The 7281-nt window shown below is 49.6% G+C and overlaps 1 protein-coding gene across 10 annotated transcripts in view; it reads right to left on the reverse strand.

The window, feature by feature from the left end:
* CTIF (cap binding complex dependent translation initiation factor) overlaps positions 1-7281 on the reverse strand; it is a 294493-nt gene that overhangs the window by 157669 nt on the left and 129543 nt on the right. The window lies entirely within an intron of this gene.

Raw genomic sequence — 7281 nt, forward strand, 5'->3', positions numbered from 1 at the left:
GGGTCCCGGTATTCAGTTTTTGGTGTCCTCTACTCCTGGGCCTGCCCACATCTGACCCTCTCCCCACCACCAGCCCCACCCCAAATACACCCCAGCTTTATCCTGCACCCGGGGGCCTGAGGCCACAACCTGTCCGTAGGACAAATCCCTGCCAGTGATCAGCTGGAAATGAAACACTTCCAGGCACTAGGATGTACCCAGAGTGCCTGCCCTTCAGGGCTTTGTGTTCCTGAGATGAGAACAGCTCATAGAATAGCCCTCCATCCACCAGGGTCGGCTCCTTGGGGTGCCGCCCTTTATCACTAGGGTACAATGCTAGTTATGTCAGCAAAACTACCCTGCCTGCCCTTAAGGGCATGCTTGCTTATTTCCACATTTCCAGAAATGAGCAGGAACTCCCAAGTAAGCAGATTAAAGCTACCAGAAGTTCTACAGAAATGGTTTTCAGGAACTGCAGAATGTGTGGATTGTTGAAATGCAAATTGGCAAAAGGCAGGGACGGCTTGTGCTTTACGTGAAGCTCTCCGGAGCCAGTCTACCACTGGGAGTGGGTGGGGGTCATGTTTCTCAGTAATGCCAATGGGGAGAGGCTCGGGCAGCTGTAGAAGGAGAGAGCCCAGCAATGACCTGACGACCTGCAGGTTTTCAGGGACACCGTAAGAGGCTGCTTTGAGCCCCATCTTTGCACAGTTGGCTCACATGTTTGCTCTGGCATTTAGCAACTATCTACGGTTCTGTGACTTCCTGCGTTCCCACCATGCATCCAACCAACCCTGGCCCAGGTGTGGTGCCGGACAAGAGCCTTGCTCCCAAGGACCCTGGAGACTTGCGGGGGGAAAGTCTTTCCCACTAGGCAGTGGCAAAGCTAGACTGGGTGTGGCTGGAATCCTAACTGTTTGGGCAATAGCGACTTATCCTGGGGTTCTCCATGGAGCACATGTACCCTGATGGCTCCTGGCTCTCATGTGGGAGTAAGCCTCTCTTTAGGGTCTGAATCCCAGCAGATTTTCTCAGGCCCCTCAGACATCTGGGGTGTGTGTGTGTGTGTGTGTGTGTGTGTGTGTGTGTGTGTGTGTCCCCTCCTGGAGTTCTTTGAAGAACATGAAAGAAAAGAATCTATTTATTGGCATTCAGGTCCAACCTGCTTCCCCCTTTGTATTTCTGATTCCAATGACAATGTTTCCAGGACCTCTGCCCCATGCCAGTTCCCCTGCCTGGACTCGGAGGACAGGTCACCTCATCCCTGTACTCCCAGATGCAAACACCTGCTCCCACTGCCGCTCCTGACAAGTACATGAAACTCAGCGTCCCCTTCGATGTTCTCTCTCTTTCCCTAATTACTTAAATCCAACCAACTGGACTTCTGACTCACATAGTAGACTGACCACGTGTACTTATTTTCAACTTCTCCTCCCTCATTAGTAAAAAGAAGGCTGTAAACCTACAAAAGCACAGAGAACGAGAAAAGGGATTTCAACCAAGCTAGGGAAGACAGAAAATGAGTGGAGTGGCAGGTAACCCAACAGAAGGGAACACGGATAAGAAATGTGCTGACGGAGTCTACAACACCTCCAGGGAGCTCAGAGCTTGGAGGGACCGGGGACCACAAGAGGCAGGGTTCAGATGCTGGGAGGAGACTCTGGATATGGACTTCCCAAGGGTCTTTCCCTACCCCACACAGCCATGCAATATCCTTCCATCTCCAACTCCAGGGAAGAGACTTTATTTTCTAGAGAAGCTCTGACGTGGGGACATAGGCACTCAGAAAATGGGAGAGAGAAATGGATCAAACGACAGGGGATTCAGTCACAATGAGCATACGCAGAACCTAGATCTGAGTTCCAAAAAACCATCCACTAAGAGGTAACCATGTTCCATGGGTAACAGATCCCAGGGCTAGGCAGAGAAAGTACCCAATAAATCTGGAAGAACTTCTGGTGCCAGCAAGGGAGGAACTGCAAAGAATAATCCTTGAGGGTGTTTCAGAAATACACAGATGTGATCTGAAGGGACTCCCACTTGTCAAATGTGAAACAAGTGGCCATCAAATAATCATGGATTATAACCATTAGAAACATTAAAATCTCTAAGTCAAGACACGGAAACAAACAAAGTAAATAAATAAGAGAAAGGAAAGGTCTTCCTTACAGTAGAAGGTCAACTAAAACATGTAGATGGAATTAGAAAAGTCACCATTTGCCAACAAGCATGATGATATTTCAGGCAAGCATCATCAAGGAAAGCTAAAGTTGTGGGTAAAAGTATTATCAGAAACAGTGTATTTATACGGTTTCAAACCTCTCCCTCTAAGACAGTTACTATTACAAAGGGAAACATAGTAACTTTATAGAAGCAAGGCCTGGAAGTTCCTATCTGGACAGGTCGTCAATGTCACTGTCACCAAGTCAACATCTTGTGCCTCCTGATATCATGCACTGAGGACACCACACTGCTTCTGTGGCATTCCTTTCGAAAGTGCATAAATTTAATCATGAGGGGCCCTCAGCCAAACCCAAATTGATGGACATGCTAAAAATAACTGGTCTGTCCTTTTCAAAAAATGTCAAGGTCATGAAAGACAGAAAAAGGAGCTTAAAGAAACACGACAAATAAAAGCAACGAAAGTCACTACTGTTCTAAATCAGAACACACAACAAAACAAGCTTCCCTTTAGCTGTAAAGGAGATTAGTGGGATAACTGATGAAATGTGAACCAGGTCTGTAGGTTATATAATAGCATTCTATTGGTGTTAACCTCCTGACTTTGATCATGAGATGGTGATTATGTAAGGGAATGTCCCTGTTTTTAGGAAAACACGTGGAGGTATTTAGGGGTAAATGGCACCAGGTCCACAACTTGTTCTCCAAACCATCAAGGAAAAATAAAACATATGAAAATTATGCAGAAAGTGGGATAAAGCAAGTGGGTAAGGGTACGGGGGTATAGGGTTGGGTCCAGAAGCCTTCACTCCTACTTCACAGGAAGTGGGATGATGAGGTTCAGGGGCAGGACATGATCACCTGTCTCTGGGTCCGCTTTCTGTCCTCCTCAACCCTCTGCTCCAAAAGTTAGAACACTGAACCTCAGAGGGAAAGGCCAGGACTGTTTTCCGGGGCACGGTCTCAATATTTAGCCTTCCCATAGTCTGTTTAACTAGACCTGCAACTACATTACTGTTATTATTTATAGTCTATTTAATAGCGACGTTTGATTACTCCCTTTGTAGGCAGAAGTTAGTGTTTGTTGTTTTATCCCCAGGTCAGCTTCCTCTTGCCACCAAGAATGCGTCAGGGTCACTGCCTGCGGCAGACAGAGTCTCTGAGCTCAGGGACAAATTCCTTTCAACATCAGCCACCACCCAACACACTGGGGTAGCAAATCTGCAATGAGACCTGAAGAGAAGAGACAGAACGATCAGCCCAGGGCTTTCTATCCATCTCTGAACACAAGCTGCCCCCACATCTCCACCCCAGGTGATGGATGGCTTTTGACCACTGGCCAAGTGTGCAGTGTTCCTAAGCAGGTCCCCTGAGGTTTCTACCTTCGATAGGTAGGAAGGTAATGAGCCCCCCTAACATGAAGGGGCTCACTCAGGGCTGTTGGGGCCAACAGGTCATCCATCTGGGGTATGGCCAGGGATAGGGCCAGGTGCTGGAATCTAGGGGACTGTCATTCTTGAATCACTCAACCCTTTGCAAATCCATATCCTTGGTTGTCAAAGGGGGCAAGATTTTTTTTTGTCCCTCATTGGAGCAAAATAGTGATAAAGAACAAATAAGCTGCCATAAATTTTGGCAGCAAATAGAAAGGATTGGGTGATGTCAGTTACTCACGAAACTGTCAAGAAATTATGAAGGACACCGAATCTTTACTATAAACATTAAACTCGCTAGGAGGTTAGATCTCAACTGTTTCCGACACTAGAAGAAAGGCTAACCAGGTGATGCCAGGGAGGTGGTGTTACCCTAACAATATAAATTACAATATAAATGTATAAAATCAATACGTCACACACCTTAAACTTCCAGTTTCTGTAAAACTTGTTTTACAAATTGTTGCACGTCAAATAGATCTCAATTAAAAAGAGAGAGAGAGAGAGAAGAAGAAATAGTTATGAGCCAACTGCCTGCAAGAAGGCATTGGTTCTCAAGCTGGAAGAGGCGTCCGAGTCACCTGGAGGGATGGTAAAATACAGATCGCCGGGCCCCACCCCCAGACGTTCCAGTTCAGTGGAAGAAAAGGGAGGCCTGAGAATTTGCATCCCTGGCAAGTTCGCAGATGATACTAATGCTGCTGGTCTGAGGACCACATTTTGAGAACCACTGTCCTAAGGGTTGCAAAGGCAAATAAGATGTTTTCAGGCTTCAGGATCAGGAGGGGGTGTGGTAGGAAAACGTGAGAGACACACAGGCACACCAATGACAAGGAGGGTCTATATTAAGTGCTGGAGAAGACCAGGTGAATCAATGAGGAGATGTTTATCAGGGAGGGGTGCACAGAGGAGGTGGCCTTCATTCAGATAGCCACAGGGATGTGGCAGGCAGGCAGATGAAGCAGGGAGGACTTTCAGGCAGGGGACCAGTGCTGCTGGATTGAGCACCTGTTAATTAGTCATAAGGCTAAATTAAAGCACAAGCTGGAGAGAAGCCTGGAAGGCAGGCAGGCACCAGGGGCAAAGGAAAGTCTGGGGTTTGCCCATAGGCCTGGGGAATCAATGAGGAATTTTTAAGCAGGGCAGTAAGTTTGGCAAAACCTTTATCTTTCTGGCTCTGCCTTTCCTTGCCTGTATAATGGGGTGATGGACAGAAGGTCTAAGTAGGCCTCTCCAGCCCTGACATGCTAGGATTCAAGGGGGATGGGGGCGGGGGGACTGGAGCCCTCCAGCCAGTGGCCTCGCCCTGCTAAGAGCCCCTTGCCAAGCACAGGGACTTGACAGCCACTTTTACACATGCTTGGTCCGTCTGTCCATCCGCAGCCTCCAGAACTCTGGCCTGGCCTGGAAAGTGGAGGCAGATGACTGGGGGTGTCACACACGTTGCTAATCTCTCCTGGGCAAGTCCTCCCTCCCCCAGTCCATGCAGAGCCGAGTAGCCTGGGATTGTGCAGCAGCTCACAATGGAAGGAAGAGGGTGTAGGAGGGAGGTCCCCGGGCTGACCCTGGTATTGTTCTTGGGCCAGAAGAAAGCTTCCTCCTGCCTGGCCATTGCAATGCTAGAAATGACGACGTCCAGCCAGTGAGAGTCAGCGCGTCCTGGGGGGGCTGCCTGCCATCGGGTGGCCTGGGAGCTGGGGCCCATTCACAAACGCCTGCTGGAGAGCACGTAGTCCTGTCCGCCCCCACCCCCTCTGCCTGTGGCCTCTGACTACTCCCAGTGAGAAGCTGGGGTAAACGAAAATAACTGGGCTTCTCCGCCCCCAAGCTCACTGCCGCCAGGAAGGGGAACGCGACCAGAAATGGCACACTGGCTAATAAAGGAATAATGGATGCTTCACACCCTTAGCAACACCTTCCTCTTCCTCTCGCCTCAGCTGCTCCTTGCACGGGCCAAGGACAGAGGAGGAAAGGTGCTGGACCAGAATGCAGCCTGGTTTAACCAGGACTGGCCCAAGTCACCAGGGCATCAACAAGATGGCCAGGGATGTTAAGCCAGCCCTGGAATGGACGGTTGAGCTGCAGGTGGGGTGATGCTGCTTATCTTGTGTTTTGGAGCCTCTCCTGGCAGGGCTGTTGCATCATTGGTGGGTGGGTGGGTGTGTGCAGGAGGGTGGCCCTGTCTCTGGGCATCAGTTGCCAGGGCCCTGTAGGCCAGCTTAGGGCCTGCTCACAGCTCTGGGCACGTGGAACCTCTACTGGCCTCCACGTCCCAACCCCACGCCATTTCCTACCAGGGCTTGGCGGGGCGGCTCTTTTTCTTCGTGAGATGGCCTGGGCCCAGCCGTGGCCTTGGCAGAGGCAGTGTTCAGTCTGGCATCACTTGGTCCCGCCACCCCCACCCCAAGCGCTCCCTCCCACCTGACAGATCAAGCCCTCTGGCACTCAGCAAAGGATTCTGGACATGGTCTGGCCCAAAGCAGGACATGGACGAGATGACCTCCTAGAGGGGCAAGTCCTGCTATTAAGGGACACTAGCCTGTCCTAACAAAGTAACAAAATTTCCTTTCCTGGTCACTGAGGAAAAATGTATGCAACCTAGGAATTCCCTGTGGATCCCAGGAAGGGAACAGGACTGGTCAGGCCCTAGCCCTTGGCTCCCTAAATCCTCCTTCTAGCATGCGTTTTGCTGCTCAAGAACATTCAACTGAGTCTCTACTTGGTCAAGTCCCAAGGTTGCAAGGACCTGCACCAATAGGTCTCTCTACTTACAGAAATGTCCCTTCAAGACACCTGGACACCCCCATTCTCCACGGTCTCTACTGCTTCTGAACCATTTCTCACTTACTTCTGCAGCCCTGAATGCCATACCTTTTCTTTAGTCTCTATAGAGCCTCCCTGGCCACCCACCAAGACCCAGTTTGAGGTCTGTCTCCTCCAGGAAGCACAAACATGGGGAGAGGCAAGACACAACCAGAGAACCTCACAACTGTCCATGAAGTCTCCAAGGACTGGGCTGGTCTGCTTCGTCAAGGACGGTTTCATGAAGGAGGTTCCAGAAGCGTGAATGGGGCCACGAAAGAGGGAGCAAATCTGGGTCCAGGGTGGTAACAACAGAGCAGGTGTGAGGAGTGGGGTGGGCACAGCTGGTGAGGCCTACGTCCTACACAGACGGACGGTTGTTCTCTGAGAGCTTGGTCTTAGAAGGAGCTGGGGAAACTCAACTGAACTCCACCCGTGGGCCCCTCAAATCACATAAGGGACCCGTAGGCTGGTTCCCAACCACGTTTCTCGCCTATCCAGCTCACCAGCTCTGCCCTTGCTTCCAGCTCCCACCGTGCCACTTAGTAAGGCCACGTCATACATGTAGAGCAGTTTTTCAGTTAATAAAGACTGTCATTATATAACCTGGTTTGTATTTTGACCCTCAGTATAGCTTTGCAATATAAGTCAGACAGATGTATGATCCCATTTTATAGCTGAAGAAACGGAAGCCGGGAGAGAATGGCTTTGGGTGAACTTCACCACGTCCCATACATGGAACCAAAAGGCTCCTAGATGACAGAAACGAATGAACTTCAAGATTTGAGCCAGCTATTTTAACTCTCAGGCCTTTTTAAAAAAAAAAAAAAAAATTTTTTAATGTTTATTCATTTTTGAAAGACAGAGACAGAGCACAAGCAGGGGT

This window comes from Neofelis nebulosa, chromosome 11 (genome assembly GCF_028018385.1).
Source record: "Neofelis nebulosa isolate mNeoNeb1 chromosome 11, mNeoNeb1.pri, whole genome shotgun sequence".
Lineage (NCBI taxonomy): Eukaryota > Metazoa > Chordata > Mammalia > Carnivora > Felidae > Neofelis > Neofelis nebulosa.